The 5,957-nt window shown below is 48.0% G+C and overlaps 1 long non-coding RNA gene across 2 annotated transcripts; it reads left to right on the forward strand.

Moving 5' to 3' along the window:
- Positions 1-685: 685 nt before the first annotated feature.
- LOC100581415 lies at positions 686-5,750 on the forward strand. 2 transcript variants are annotated; one of them, XR_122521.2, is made up of 2 exons: positions 686-791; positions 5,457-5,750. It is a non-coding gene; the product is annotated as an uncharacterized LOC100581415 (long non-coding RNA). The 2 variants fall into 2 exon arrangements; XR_122522.2 differs by lacking the exon at positions 686-791 and adding an exon at positions 3,427-3,512.
- The last annotated feature ends 207 nt before the right edge of the window (positions 5,751-5,957 follow it).

Raw genomic sequence — 5,957 nt, forward strand, 5'->3', positions numbered from 1 at the left:
GTTCTTGCATCGCTGTAAAGAACTACCTGAGACTGGGTCATTTATAAAGAAAAGAGGTTAAATTGGCTCACGGTTCCATAGGCTATACAGGAAGCATGGTTGGGAGGCCTCAGAAAACTTACAATCATGGCGGAAGGCGGAGGGGAAGCAGACACGTCCCACGTGACTGGAGCAGGAGGAAAAGAGAGCGAAGGGGGAGGTGCTGCACACTTTTAAACAACCAGATCTCACGAGAACTCACTCACTATTACGAGAACAGCAAGGGGGAAGTTTGCCCTCATGATCCAATCACCTCCCGTCAGGCCCCTCTTCCAACATTGGGGATTATAATTTGACATGAGATTTGGGCAGGGCCACAAATCCAAACCGTATCAGGCTCCACATTTTGTTTGTTTGTTTGTTTTTTCCCCTGTCCTTCCCTCTACCTGAAGCTCATTTGAAAGCTAGTTTCCATTGCTGCTATTCCTTCCTTACTTTGGTCAGAATCCTCTTTTTGTGGTATCATAAATGGTTTCCATGGAAACAAAAGGTTGGGATAGAACAGTGCCAATGTGCATGTAAACTTCAGAATTAAACAAGGGCTGTTGTTTTTGCCTGTCATGGAGCTCCGTTCATTCTGAACATGTCACTGGGGACTTTGGAATGTGTATCCGTAACTCCCTGATTTTGAAACACATTCCAGCCTGCCTGACTCATGAAGCGTGGAGCGACCCAGGAACATCCCAGCTCGTCATGTCCCACATTCTTCAGGCTTTCTCTTAGTTTTGGCATGTGCATGTAAATGTCAACAGGTGAGGTGAGATTTGCTGTAAAGAAGCAGATGGTCCCACAGGGTAGGCTGTGGGAGAGATGGAAATTCTAGCAGGAGATATCACAGCCAAAGACTAGCAATCTAGGCTTATCATTTGTTTAGTGCGTCAGAACCAGTGAGTCGAGGAGGAAAGCAGACCCAAGGCTATGCGGTTGCCCTCACGACCAGGAGTTTACATTTGCTTCCTGCCAGAACCAAGGACATAGCGACCGATGTGCACAGACTTCTCCAAGGTTGTTTAGTCATTGGCAAAAACAGGCCTTCACCCATCCTTGAACTGGGCCCGAGTAACTGAGATGTGCCCCTAGTGGAGGAGCCCAGGTGGAGGTTCTGAGTCCCTGAAGCTCTGCATCTTTACTTTACAAGAGATGCTGCCTGGAAGTTCTTACTTCAGAGTGAGAAGTGTGGCCATGTTATCACCCAGACTAGAACACTTTTCAGAGTGTGAAGGGCCACTATTAATTATAGGGCAATGGCTAGAATCTGGTCTGTCCCTGGAGAAGAGGGACATCTGACAACCCTATCTTTATTTTATTTTTTAGATGGAGTCTCGCTCTGTCATGCAGGCTGGAGCACAGTGGCGTGATTTTGGCTCACTGCAACCTCTGTCTCCTGGGTTGAACTGATTCTCCCGCCTCAGTCTCTCAAGTAGCTGGGACTACAGGTGCCCGCCACCAGGCCTGGCTAATATTTGTATTTTTGTAGAGATGGGGTTTCACCATGTTAGCCAGGCTGGTCTCGAACTCCTGACCTCAGGGGATCCACCCGCCTCGGCCCCTCAAAGTGCTGGCATTACAGGCGTGAGCCACCACGCCCAGCTGGCTGTAACCCTATCTTTAGGCCAACTTGTACCCGGCTCCACTATGGAACTCAGTGTCGAAGTGCCCTGGCTTCCTGCCCTGTTCTGGAGATGGGTGGTGACAATGGCTGCACAACAATGTGAATGTACTAATGGTCGCAGAACTGTGTCCTTCACAGTGGCTAAAATAGTACATTTTATGTTATGTCTATTTTACCCCAATGAAAACAAATAGCAAATGTTCTGATATTCCCTCCAAACCTGCTGCTTCTGCTGACTCCTCGTCTCAATTAACTGTGGTTGTGTCTTCCATTTGCCGAAGCCAAAGACCTCCCTGCTCTCTCAGAGCCCATGTCTGGCACATCAGCGAATCTTGTTGGCACTGCTGTCAAACACAACCATCTAGGATCTCCCCGCACCTCACGCTACCCACCACGCTAGTCCGTGGATCCCTGTTTCTCTATTGGATGTAGTAATGGTCACGTAGCTGGACTTCTGCCCTGGCACTTCTTTAGCCCCTTGTTAGAGGAATCCTGCTAAATGTTGGATGATTTACCCCCACCTCCTGCACCCCCCTCCACACACACATAGGAGCTCTACTGGCTCCTCATAACTCTCAAGGTGCCAGCCTGTCTCTGCCATGACCCGAAAGCCCTCCGTCATCTGTCTCCCGCCCTTCCCTCGCTGACTCTATCTGCCACCGTCTCCCTGTCGTCCACGGTGCCCCAGCCCCACAGGCCTCCTCCTGTTCCTCAGACTCCCCAGGGATGCTCCTGCCTCAGGGCCTTTGCCCTGGCTATTCCCTCCCGCTACGATGCTCTTCCTGAATCTGCATGATTCAATGCCCACTCCCCCATTCTCAGCCTGTCCCCATATCTCAGTGAGCCCTGCCCGGGCCACCCTGGAAAATCTCAGCATCACAGGCTGGGTGTGGTGGCTCATGCCTGTAATCCCAGCACTTGGGAGGCCAAGGCAGGCAGATTGCTTGAGCTCAGGAGTTTGAGACCAGCCTGGCCAACACGGCGAAACCCCATCTCTCCTAAAAATACAAAAATTAGCTGGGTGTGTTGGTGCGCGCCTGTAATCACAGCTACTTGGGAGGCTGAGGCAGAAGAATCGCTTGAACCTGGGAGGCAGAGGTTGCAGATCGTGCCACTGCACTCCAGCCTGGGCGACAGAGCGAGACTCCATCTAACACACACAAAAAAAGCTCAGTATCATCCTCCCAGCACTTCTTGTCCTCCTTGCTTCTCTTGTTTTTTTTTCACATTCACACATATGACAATCCAGCATTCTACATATTTTATTTATCTTATTTATTTTCAGTCTTCTCCACTCAAATGTATGATATTTAAGGCAGGGGTTTTAAAATGTCTTGTTCTCGGCCAGGCATGGTGGCTCACACGTGTAATCCTAGCTCTTTGGGAGGCCGAGGCAGGTGGATCACCTGAGGTCAGGAGTTCAAGACCAGCCTGGTCAACGTGGCAAAACCCCATCTCTACTAAAAATATGAAATTAGCCAGGCGTGGTGGCGGGCGCCTGTAATCCCAGCTACTCAGGAGGCTGAAGCAGGAGAATCGCTTGAACCTGGGAGGCAGAGCTTGCAGTGAGCCACTGCACTCCAGCCTGGGTGACAGAGTGAGACTCCGTCTCAAAAAAAATAAAAATAAAAATAAATAAATAAATAAAAATAAAATGTCTTGTTCTCTTTTTTCCTCCAGTGCCCAGATCAGCGCCTGATGTATACTTGGCACACAATAACTACTCTTGAAATTCATGAAGGAATCTGGACATTTAGGGGGTTCCTCAGAATCCGCCGCTTTTAGGGAAGATTCTCTGCCTGATGTGTGAGCACTCTAACCTCTTCATCTGTGCTCAGTCCCCTTGCAATGCTTCTCTAAGGTCGGCCTACATTTCACTTAATTCAGTGGCTCTCCACTGGGGGCGCTCTTCCCCTTGCAGGGGACATTTGGCAATAAATGAATAAATGGGGACATTTTTGGGTCTTACAAGGGAGGCGAGAGGTGCTACTGGCATCTAGCGGGTAGAGGCCTGAGGTCCTGCTATTAATAAATACCCTATATCATGCTCTGGAAAGCTTCCCATAACAAAAAATTATCTGGACAGATGTCAACTGTGTTGAGGCTGAGAACCCCTGATCTACGCTGATCATATTAGGAATGATCTAGTCTGCATTTAATAAGAGGGAAGTCTTTTGGGGGCTGTTATGGGTTGAATTGGGTCCCCCCAGTTCATATGTTGAAGACAAGTCCTATGCCCAGGACCTCAGAATGTGCCTGTATTTGGAGATAGGGCCTTTGAAGTAATTTAATTGAAATCAGGCTGGGCATGGTGGCTGATGCCTGTAGTCCCAGCTACTCAGGAGGCTGAGGCAGGAGAATCACTTAAATCTGGGAGGTAGAGGTTTCATTGAGCCAAGATCGCACCACTGCACTCCAGCCTGGGCGACAAGAATGAAAGGTTGTCTCAAAAGAAAAAAAAAAGAAATCATTAGGGTGGGTCCTAATCCAATATGACTGGTGTCTTTTTTTTTTTTTTGAGATATAGTCTCGCTCTGTGGCCAGGCTGGAGTGCAGTGGCGTGATCTCGGCTCACTGCAACCTCTGCCTCCCGGGTTCAAGCATTTCTCCTGCCTCAGCCTCCCAATTAGCTGGGACTACAGGCACCCGTCACCACATCCGGCTAGTTTTTGTATTTTTAGTAGAGACGGGGTTTCACCATGTTGGCCAGGATGGTCTTGATCTCTTGACCTCGTGATGCTCCCGCCTTGGTCTCCCAAAGTGCTGGGATTACAGGCGTGAGCCACCGTGCCCGGCCTTGGTGTCCTTTTAAAGACGGGAGATTCGGGCTCAGCTGCACACAGAGGGAAGATGATGTGAAGACACAGGGAGGAGATGGCCACCTTTTGGGAGTGATGATGCGTCTGCAAGTTGAGGGATGTCGAGGCAACCTCTGCAAGCTGCAAAGACAAGGAGGATCCTCCCTTACAGCCACCAGGGAAAGCATGGCCTTGGGGATGCCTGGGTTTAGATTTCAAGCCTCCAGAACTACGAGATAATATATATATATGTATATGTATAGATACATATATATATGTATCTATACATATGCATATGTATATATCATATATATGTATCTATACATATATACATATGCATATGTATGTATACATATGCATATATATATCAGTCTCTGTCACCCAGGCTGGAGTAGAGTGGCATGATCCTGGCTTATTGCAGCCTTGACCTCCTGGGCTCAAGCAATGCTCCCACCTCAGCCTCCCAAGTAGCAGGACTACAGGCACATACTGCTATGCCTGTAATTTTTTGTGTGTGTATTATTTTTTGTATTTTTCTTGGAGATGGGGGTTTCACTATGTTTCCCAGACTCAAACTCCTAGCCTCAAGTGATCCTCCCGCCTTGGCCTCCCAAAGTGCTGGGATTACAGGCGTGAACCTCTGTGCCCCACTGAGATTTCTGTTGTTTTACCCAGACTTTGGTACTTGGTTAGGGCAGCTGGAGTAAACTAATGCCAGGGCAGAGCCAGTGCTAAATCCAAACTTGATACTAATGGGCTGTATACCCTGTGATGATTAAGGTGTCTTGGAAAAAGAAAGGGTCTTACCAGGACAGTGGTTAGATACTCCCGTGGCAGGAGAGGCCAGAATGTGTAGTCTGTTGGCCATCATGAGGCTCATGACCTGGAGCTGGCCAAGAACATTTGTATAATAAATGTTCAAAGCCACCAGTCACCAAAGCCTTTCATGGGTAAATGACCCCAGCACAAAGTGTTTTTTGCTAATATTAACTTTGGTTCTATTTCAGATCAATAAAGGCAAAAACCAGGAGATCCCATAAATCCCGCTGAGCCTGTCATAGCTATCAAATTATACCCAGAAAAAGCTTCTGGTGGCTAATGACATGGCCATCACCCAGCGTGGACGTGGGCAGGAGGGGCTCTCCGGGAGCATCTGGTCTGCTGTGGAGACACTTGTCATCTGGAGGCTCAGTGGCTCTAATGGAGGGTGATGCTTTGAACGCGATTATCTCCCCCCATAAAAAAATAAATAAATAATAAGGATAATTTAAAAATAAACAAAGATCTGGATTTGCAGGCTACTTACTGTCCCAGGACCAAGATTAATGGCCAGTGGCAAGTTTTCGTGAAGATCTTCTATAGCCCGATTAGCCGTGCTGGGAGTCCAGAGAGATAATGTCTTTTCACATATAAAAGATCCTATTGATTTCCTGTTAGTATTATCCTGAAAATGTGCAGTGTATATCTATGAAGCAGAGACAATCTTCCATCACTTGTTTTATGGGAAG

The sequence above is a fragment of the Nomascus leucogenys genome, chromosome 24 (assembly GCF_006542625.1).
Source record: "Nomascus leucogenys isolate Asia chromosome 24, Asia_NLE_v1, whole genome shotgun sequence".
NCBI classification, from domain to species: Eukaryota; Metazoa; Chordata; class Mammalia; order Primates; family Hylobatidae; genus Nomascus; species Nomascus leucogenys.